Genomic DNA, 6,377 nt, shown 5'->3' on the forward strand with positions numbered 1-6,377 from the left:
ACTTTTTCTCCACTTTTTCTCCTCTTATGCTCCACTTTTTCTCCACTTTTTCTCCACTTTTTCTCCACTTTTTCTCCACTTTTTCTCCACTTTTTCTCCACTTTTTCTCCACTTTTTCTCCTCTTATGCTCCACTTTTTCTCCACTTTTTCTCCACTTTTTTTCCACTTTTTCTCCACTTTTTCTCCACTTTTTTCTCCACTTTTTCTCCACTTTTTTCTCCACTTTTTCTCCACCTTTTTCTCCACTTTTTCTCCACTTTTTTCTCCACTTTTTCTCCTCTTATGCTCCACTTTTTCTCCACTTTTTCTCCACTTTTTCTCCACTTTTTCTCCTCTTATGCTCCACTTTTTCTCCACTTTTTCTCCTCTTATGCTCCACTTTTTCTCCACTTTTTCTTCTCTTAATCTCCACTTTTTCTCCTCTTATGCTCCACTTTTTCTCCTCTTTTTCTCCACTTTTTCTCCACTTTTTCTCCACTTTTTCTCCACTTTTTCTCCTCTTAATCTCCACTTTTTCTCCTCTTATGCTCCACTTTTTCTCCACTTTTTCTCTTCTTATGCTCCACTTTTTCTCCACTTTTTCTCCTCTTATGCTCCACTTTTTCTCCACTTTTTCTCCACTTTTTCTCCACTTTTTCTCCACTTTTTTCTCCACTTTTTCTCCACTTTTTCTCCTCTTATGCTCCACTTTTTCTCCTCTTATGCTCCACTTTTTCTCCACTTTTTCTCCACTTTTTCTCCACTTTTTTCTCCACTTTTTCTCCACTTTTTCTCCACTTTTTCTCCTCTTATGCTCCACTTTTTCTCCACTTTTTCTCCACTTTTTCTCCACTTTTTCTCCACTTTTTCTCCACTTTTTTTCCACTTTTTCTCCACTTTTTTCTCCACTTTTTCTCCACTTTTTTCTCCACTTTTTCTCCTCTTATGCTCCACTTTTTCTCCACTTTTTCTCCACTTTTTCTCCTCTTATGCTCCACTTTTTCTCCACTTTTTCTCCTCTTATGCTCCACTTTTTCTCCACTTTTTCTCCACTTTTTCTCCACTTTTTCTCCTCTTATGCTCCACTTTTTCTCCACTTTTTCTCCACTTTTTTTCCACTTTTTTTCCACTTTTTCTCCACTTTTTCTCCACTTTTTTCTCCACTTTTTTCTCCACTCTTTTCTCCACTTTTTCTCCTCTTATGCTCCACTTTTTCTCCACTTTTTCTCAACTTTTTCTCCTCTTAATCTCTTCTTTTTCTCCTCTTATGCTCCACTTTTTCTCCACTTTTTCTCCACTTTTTTCTCCACTTTTTCTCCTCTTATGCTCCACTTTTTCTCCACTTTTTCTCCACTTTTTCTCCTCTTAATCTCCACTTTTTCTCCACTTTTTCTCCACTTTTTCTCCTCTTATGCTCCACTTTTTCTCCACTTTTTCTCCACTTTTTCTCCACTTTTTCTCCACTTTTTTTCCACTTTTTCTCCACTTTTTCTCCACTTTTTTCTCCACTTTTTCTCCTCTTATGCTCCACTTTTTCTCCACTTTTTCTCCACTTTTTCTCCTCTTATGCTCCACTTTTTCTCCACTTTTTCTCCTCTTATGCTCCACTTTTTCTCCACTTTTTCTCCACTTTTTCTCCACTTTTTCTCCTCTTATGCTCCACTTTTTCTCCACTTTTTCTCCACTTTTTTTCCACTTTTTTTCCACTTTTTCTCCACTTTTTCTCCACTTTTTTCTCCACTTTTTTCTCCACTCTTTTCTCCACTTTTTCTCCTCTTATGCTCCACTTTTTCTCCACTTTTTCTCCACTTTTTTCTCCACTTTTTCTCCTCTTATGCTCCACTTTTTCTCCACTTTTTCTCCACTTTTTCTCCACTTTTTCTCCTCTTATGCTCCACTTTTTCTCCACTTTTTCTCCACTTTTTTTCCACTTTTTTTCCACTTTTTCTCCACTTTTTCTCCACTTTTTTCTCCACTCTTTTCTCCACTCTTTTCTCCACTTTTTCTCCTCTTATGCTCCACTTTTTCTCCACTTTTTCTCCACTTTTTTCTCCACTTTTTCTCCTCTTATGCTCCACTTTTTCTCCACTTTTTCTCCACTTTTTCTCCTCTTAATCTCCACTTTTTCTCCACTTTTTCTCCACTTTTTCTCCTCTTATGCTCCACTTTTTCTCCTCTTATGCTCCACTTTTTCTCCACTTTTTCTCCTCTTATGCTCCACTTTTTCTCCACTTTTTCTCCTCTTATGCTCCACTTTTTCTCCACTTTTTCTCCACTTTTTCTCCACTTTTTTCTCCACTTTTTCTCCACTTTTTCTCCACTTTTTCTCCACTTTTTTCTCCACTTTTTCTCCACTTTTTTCTCCACTTTTTCTCCACTTTTTCTCCACTTTTTCTCCACTTATGCTCCACTTTTTCTCCACTTTTTCTCCTCTTATGCTCCACTTTTTCTCCACTTTTTCTCCACTTTTTTCTCCACTTTTTCTCCTCTTATGCTCCACTTTTTCTCCACTTTTTCTCCTCTTATGCTCCACTTTTTCTCCACTTTTTCTCCACTTTTTTTCCACTTTTTTCTCCACTTTTTTCTCCACTTTTTCTCCTCTTATGCTCCACTTTTTCTCCACTTTTACTCCTCTTATGCTCCACTTTTTCTCCACTTTTTCTCCACTTTTTCTCCACTTTTTCTCCACTTTTTCTCCACTTTTTCTCCTCTTATGCTCCACTTTTTCTCCACTTTTTCTCCTCTTATGCTCCACTTTTTCTCCACTTTTTCTCCACTTTTTCTCCACTTTTTTCTCCACTTTTTCTCCACTTTTTCTCCTCTTATGCTCCACTTTTTCTCCACTTTTTCTCCACTTTTTCTCCACTTTTTTTCCACTTTTTCTCCACTTTTTCTCCACTTTTTCTCCACTTTTTCTCCACTTTTTTCTCCACTTTTTTCTCCACTTTTTTCTCCACTTTTTCTCCTCTTATGCTCCACTTTTTCTCCACTTTTTCTCAACTTTTTCTCCTCTTAATCTCTTCTTTTTCTCCTCTTATGCTCCACTTTTTCTCCACTTTTTCTCCACTTTTTTCTCCACTTTTTCTCCTCTTATGCTCCACTTTTTCTCCACTTTTTCTCCACTTTTTCTCCTCTTAATCTCCACTTTTTCTCCACTTTTTCTCCACTTTTTCTCCTCTTATGCTCCACTTTTTCTCCTCTTATGCTCCACTTTTTCTCCACTTTTTCTCCTCTTATGCTCCACTTTTTCTCCACTTTTTCTCCTCTTATGCTCCACTTTTTCTCCACTTTTTCTCCACTTTTTTCTCCACTTTTTTCTCCACTTTTTCTCCTCTTATGCTCCACTTTTTCTCCACTTTTTCTCCACTTTTTCTCCACTTTTTCTCCTCTTATGCTCCACTTTTTCTCCACTTTTTCTCCTCTTATGCTCCACTTTTTCTCCACTTTTTCTCCTCTTATGCTCCACTTTTTCTCCACTTTTTCTCCACTTTTTCTCCACTTTTTCTCCACTTTTTTCTCCACTTTTTCTCCACTTTTTCTCCACTTATGCTCCACTTTTTCTCCACTTTTTCTCCTCTTATGCTCCACTTTTTCTCCACTTTTTCTCCACTTTTTTCTCCACTTTTTCTCCACTTTTTCTCCACTTTTTCTCCTCTTATGCTCCACTTTTTCTCCACTTTTTCTCCACTTTTTTCTCCACTTTTTCTCCTCTTATGCTCCACTTTTTCTCCACTTTTTCTCCACTTTTTCTCCACTTTTTCTCCACTTTTTCTCCACTTTTTCTCCTCTTAATCTCCACTTTTTCTCCTCTTATGCTCCACTTTTTCTCCACTTTTTCTCCTCTTATGCTCCACTTTTTCTCCACTTTTTCTCCTCTTATGCTCCACTTTTTCTCCACTTTTTCTCCACTTTTTCTCCACTTTTTTCTCCACTTTTTTCTCCACTTTTTCTCCACTTTTTCTCCACCTTTTCTCCACTTTTTCTCCACTTTTTCTCCACTTTTTTCTCCACTTTTTTCTCCACTTTTTCTCCACTTTTTCTCTTCTTATGCTCCACTTTTTCTCCACTTTTTCTCCTCTTATGCTCCACTTTTTCTCCACTTTTTCTCCACTTTTTCTCCACTTTTTTCTCCACTTTTTCTCCACTTCTTCTCCACTTTTTCTCCTCTTATGCTCCACTTTTTCTCCACTTTTTCTCCACTTTTTCTCCCCTTTTTCCACTTGTTTTCCACTTTTTCTCCACTTTTTTCTCCACTTTTTCTCCACTTTTTTCTCCACTTTTTCTCCACTTTTTTCTCAACTTTTTCTCCTCTTAATCTCTTCTTTTTCTCCTCTTATGCTCCACTTTTTCTCCACTTTTTCTCCACTTTTTTCTCCACTTTTTCTCCTCTTATGCTCAACTTTTTCTCCACTTTTTCTCCACTTTTTCTCCTCTTAATCTCCACTTTTTCTCCACTTTTTCTCCACTTTTTCTCCTCTTATGCTCCACTTTTTCTCCTCTTATGCTCCACTTTTTCTCCACTTTTTCTCCTCTTATGCTCCACTTTTTCTCCACTTTTTCTCCTCTTATGCTCCACTTTTTCTCCACTTTTTCTCCACTTTTTCTCCACTTTTTCTCCACTTTTTTCTCCACTTTTTTCTCCACTTTTTTCTCCACTTTTTTCTCCACTTTTTCTCCTCTTATGCTCCACTTTTTCTCCACTTTTTCTCCACTTTTTTCTCCACTTTTTCTCCTCTTAATCTCCACTTTTTCTCCTCTTATGCTCCACTTTTTCTCCACGTTTTCTCCTCTTATGCTCCACTTTTTCTCCACTTTTTCTCCTCTTATGCTCCACTTTTTCTCCACTTTTTCTCCACTTTTTTCTCCACTTTTTTCTCCACTTTTTTCTCCACTTTTTCTCCACTTTTTCTCCTCTTATGCTCCATTTTTCTCCACTTTTTCTCCTCTTATGCTCCACTTTTTCTCCACTTTTTCTCCACTTTTTCTCCACTTTTTTTCCACTTTTTCTCCACTTTTTCTCCACTTTTTTCTCCACTTTTTTCTCCACTTTTTCTCCACATTTTTCTCCACTTTTTCTCCTCTTATGCTCCACTTTTTCTCCACTTTTTCTCCTCTTATGCTCCACTTTTTCTCCACTTTTTCTCCACTTTTTCTCCACTTTTTCTCCTCTTAATCTCCACTTTTTCTCCTCTTCTGCTCCACTTTTTCTCCACTTTTTCTCCTCTTATGCTCCACTTTTTCTCCACTTTTTCTCCTCTTATGCTCCACTTTTTCTCCACTTTTTTCTCCACTTTTTCTCCACTTTTTCTCCGATTATGCTCCACTTTTTCTCCACTTTTTCTCCTCTTATGCTCCACTTTTTCTCCACTTTTTCTCCACTTTTTTCTCCACTTTTTCTCCACTTTTTCTCCACTTTTTCTCCACTTTTTTTCCACTTTTTCTCCACTTTTTTCTCCACTTTTTTCTCCACTTTTTCTCCTCTTATGCTCCACTTTTTCTCCACTTTTTCTCCACTTTTTCTCCACTTTTTCTCCTCTTAATCTCCACTTTTTCTCCTCTTATGCTCCACTTTTTCTCCACTTTTTCTCCTCTTATGCTCCACTTTTTCTCCACTTTTTCTCCACTTTTTCTCCACTTTCTCTCCACTTTTTTCTCCACTTTTTCTCCACTTTTTCTCCACTTTTTCTCCTCTTATGCTCCACTTTTTCTCCACTTTTTCTCCTCTTATGCTCCACTTTTTCTCCACTTTTTCTCCACTTTTTTTCCACTTTTTCTCCACTTTTTTCTCCTCTTTTTCTCCTCTTATGCTCCACTTTTTCTCCACTTTTTCTCCACTTTTTCTCCACTTATGCTCCACTTTTTCTCCTCTTATGCTTTACTTTTTCTCCACTTTTTCTCCTCTTATGCTCCACTTTTTCTCCACTTTTTCTCCTCTTATGCTCCACTTTTTCTCCACTTTTTCTCCACTTTTTCTCCACTTTTTCTCCACTTTTTTCTCCACTTTTTCTCCACTTTTTCTCCACTTTTTCTCCTCTTATGCTCCACTTTTTCTCCACTTTTTCTCCTCCTATGCTCCATTTTTTCTCCACTTTTTCTCCACTTTTTTTCCACTTTTTCTCCACTTTTTCTCCACTTTTTTCTCCACTTTTTTCTCCACTTTTTCTCCACTTTTTTCTCTACTTTTTCTCCTCTTATGCTCCACTTTTTCTCCACTTTTTCTCCTCTTATGCTCCACTTTTTCTCCACTTTTTCTCCACTTTTTTCTCCACTTTTTCTCCTCTTATGCTCCACTTTTTCTCAACTTTTTCTCCTCTTAATCTCCTCTTTTTCTCCTCTTATGCTCCACTTTTTCTCCACTTTTTCTCCACTTTTTTCTCCACTTTTTCTCCTCTTAATC

Source organism: Anomaloglossus baeobatrachus, chromosome 5 (assembly GCF_048569485.1).
Source record: "Anomaloglossus baeobatrachus isolate aAnoBae1 chromosome 5, aAnoBae1.hap1, whole genome shotgun sequence".
Classification (NCBI taxonomy): Eukaryota; Metazoa; Chordata; class Amphibia; order Anura; family Aromobatidae; genus Anomaloglossus; species Anomaloglossus baeobatrachus.